Here is a 3,505-nt window from a genome sequence, read left to right as displayed (position 1 = left end):
GGCGGGGGCGGGGCGGGGGTAAGTTTAAACTTATTAGGGGCCCCAGACATGCAAAGCTTAGTGTTTCCCATGCTGACTTCAGTTCTTCACAACAACCAGGACAGGTGAGCATCACTGCCCCCTGTCGGCAGGTGCTGATAGACCTGCTGTCATTGAGGTTTGAGAGTTCTTCCACTCTTTAACCAACAACAGAGCAGAGCAGTCACTATCAAAAACATCCATTCAACACCATTGGCTGTCTCCCGCGTGCCTGGCACCCTGCCAACCTGGAGGTACAGAGTGGTACATGCCAGCAACACGCCTACTGGATGGTGGCGGTGGATGGGGTGGGGACAGTGCCATATGCTGGGTAGCTTGTGTAAGTTAAACCCTCACTTGTTTCATATTCTCTCGGACTTTCAAGCTCATTTTCCCTGCCTTCCAACAGATTAGGTAACTGACCAGAAGCCCTGGCTCCCAGGGCTCGGGCACCTCAACCTCGGGCCTTCCTTTGCTCCTCCTGACTGCCACCCCCTCATCCTCTCATTACCCCCTCGTTGAGGTGGAGCCTGTCCTCCAGGGCATCCTGAGAAGGGGACTTCAGTGCCCTGTACATCTAGGCATTGTCCTGCACGCACACGGGCAACAGTTCCCCAGCATTTGGAAGGCCTGGCTCTCTTCTCCTCTGAAAACAAGGGAGAAAGAAAAAGTGGGAGAGAGCAAAATCTTCATCTACCATCATAAGAAGTCAGGAGCTCATGGCTAACATTGGTAAATCAACAGGTAGCACTATAAGCATGTTATTTAGACACTGGGAGAAGACCCGAGAAACAGCCAAAGCTCATGTGAAAATACATCACTTCACACCCTGCTCCCCTGGGCTGCTCTGCCCTTCCGCCCATGAGCCGATCACACTTCCACCTCAGGGCCCTCGTACCTTCTGTTCCCCTTGCCTGGAATGCCTGTCCCTGCAGGCCTTCCCCGCCTGACCCTGTGCCCACCCTGACCCAGTTTGACTTCCCCCAATCTGACTTGGATGTGTGTGTTCACTGTCTTCCTGCAGCGGGAAGCCAGGTCCTTGGAAGCAGGGCCACTCCGAGGGCAGTGCCTGGCTGGTAATGAGGTTCCATAAAGTCTGAATTTAACAATTTGTGGAGAAAGTACTTATAAATTACATAGCATTGAATAAGTCAGATTTATGAATACATCTGAATTTTTTCAGTGAATACATCTGAATTTTTTCAGTGAATACATCTGAATTTTTTCATTGCATTTTCTAATGAATGAATGAACGTGGGAATGAATGTCATCAGGCAATGTCCTGGAGGCGGACAGACAATTTTTCATCATAATCTTTTAATACTCTCGAACTTTGTTGAAGACAATGTGCATGCGTTGTTTTGAAAAAAGGAAAAATTAATTTGGGGAAAATCTTACGTTTCCTGGAGAAGCCAAGTCTTTTAACCGAGGAAAAGCTCCAGGAAAGCTCTTGAGACTATCCATGCCTTTTGTGTAGTATCTGTTTCCATTATGGCAAAAAACAAAACAAAAAAAAAAACGAAAACTAAAACCAAAGCAGTCCCAGTGGCCCTTCCGGAGCAGGACACGGTGTCACTCCCCTGGGCGGGTGGTGTGGCACTTTGTGTGTTATCTGCCAGGTCCTCAGTAACTTAAAGAAATGAAATGTCCTGTCTTAGATCTCTTTTCTTAAAAATCAAAGGTTTTCCTTTTCAGAGCAAACATTAGCATTTTAATCGCTGAGATGAAGCCCCCTCCTCCTTCACCCCCTAACCTGTGAAAGCGCCAGGCCTGCTTTTCAGTCTCAGATAAAGGCTCATTCTCTGCTGGAGGGGGGAGCAGGGCAGGGGTTGCCCTTGGAGGGCAGTGAATGGCTGCCTGCATTTACAAATGTCCGTGACATTCTTGGAGGGATTGAGAAGTGCCCTGTGCAGAAGTGTCATGAGAAAGGCAAAGTCTGGGTGGAAACGAGGCCTGGACCGTGTGAATGGAGTGGAGGTGTTGCATCGCTGTGTTAGTTACAGCGCCGGGAACTGGCCCCGACGGGCAACTGCTGTTACCTCAGTAACCGCGTCATGCTTTCCTTTCTGTGGAAGTCTGTTCCCTTTCTGCTTTTTTAAAAATTTTTTATGTTTTCCACCTGGCACCCCACACAGGTATTACAATATTATTGACTATATCCCCAATGTTGTACTGTACATCCCCATGACTTTTTTGTCACTACCAATTTGTGCTTCTTACTCCTTTCAACTCTTTCAGCCAGTCCCCACCCCAGGCCTCCCCACGACCAGCAGTCTGTTTTCTGTGTCTATGAGTCTGTTTCTATTTTGTTTGTTCATTTATTTTGTTCTTTAGATTCCACATCTAAGTGAAATCCTATAGTATTTGTCTTTCTCTAATTGACTTATGTCACTTAGCACAATACCCTCTGTGTCCATCCACGCTGTCTTGTCGCAAATAGTAAGGTTTCATTCTTTTTTATGGCCAAGTAATATTCCATGTGTATAGGTACCACCACTTTTTTATCCACTTGTCTATTGATGGGCACTGGGGTTGCTTCCATAGCTTAGCTGTTGTAAATAATGCTGCGATGAGCCCAGGGGTGCATATATTCTTTTGAATTAGTGTCTTGGATTTCTTTGGATATATACCCAGAAGTGTAGTCGTTGAGTCATAAGGCAGATGCATTTTTAACTTCTTTTTGAGGACCCTCTATACTGTTTTCCATAGCAACTGCGCCTGCCTGCATCCCACCAACAGTGCACAAGGGTCTCCTCCTCCCCGCATCCACACCAGCACGTGCTGTTTCTCGATGTGTTCTTCTCATTATTGAATGCATTGCTTCCCAATTTTGGTAAAACTAGTATCTAAGTGAAAAGCAAAGTTAATAAATAACAAAGCAGTTTTGCTTTATTGAGATGCTTATAAATCATTGTTGGAGAAGATTTATTCATCATATAAGTTAGAAAAGAGTTGTTATAAGTAGATAGTACATTCTCATTAGTTATTGTTATTAGTTAATCGTATATTTACTGTTAACAAATAGGACACATCTAAACCTTTTATAGTATTTTTGAGGGGGAAAGCTCACAACTTTAAATACATAAGAAGAAGCATGCTATTACTCCTCCATCTCCAATTCTCCTCATTTAAGCTTATGTACGTTTCAGCAAACCAGCGGAGCTTTCGGTGCACACACCCAACACGCTCACCACAAACTCACCTTCCGGAGGGCTCAGGACAAAGATGACGTTCATTTATGGCTGAAGGCGTTTTTCACACCAATGGGGTGATATAGACGTTTTACAACATTGTTTTCCTCATGCTCTGACTCTGGAAACAGGGGAGGCCTCTCTCACTCGTGGGAGTGGTTATTTCAAATAATAAAAACTCAGCCCCGGCTGCCAGCCCCCTCCTGTATGCCCACTCCTGCCTCACGGGCCCATTCCAGCCTTCGGGGTCTTCTGCCCTTGCCAGACCTGGATCCAGACTGGCTGTGCCCCGCAGC

General features: G+C 46.1%; 1 protein-coding gene across 1 annotated transcript in view; it reads left to right on the top strand.

Moving 5' to 3' along the window:
- The window catches only part of IQCA1 (IQ motif containing with AAA domain 1), a 109,459-nt gene that overhangs the window by 65,823 nt on the left and 40,131 nt on the right, over positions 1–3,505 (top strand). The gene's annotated exons all lie outside the window — the stretch shown is intronic.

Source organism: Myotis davidii, unplaced genomic scaffold (genome assembly GCF_000327345.1).
Source record: "Myotis davidii unplaced genomic scaffold, ASM32734v1 scaffold370, whole genome shotgun sequence".
NCBI lineage: Eukaryota > Metazoa > Chordata > Mammalia > Chiroptera > Vespertilionidae > Myotis > Myotis davidii.
The sequence above is the reverse complement of the archived record's forward strand: the minus strand, read 5'-3'. Positions and strand labels throughout refer to the sequence as shown.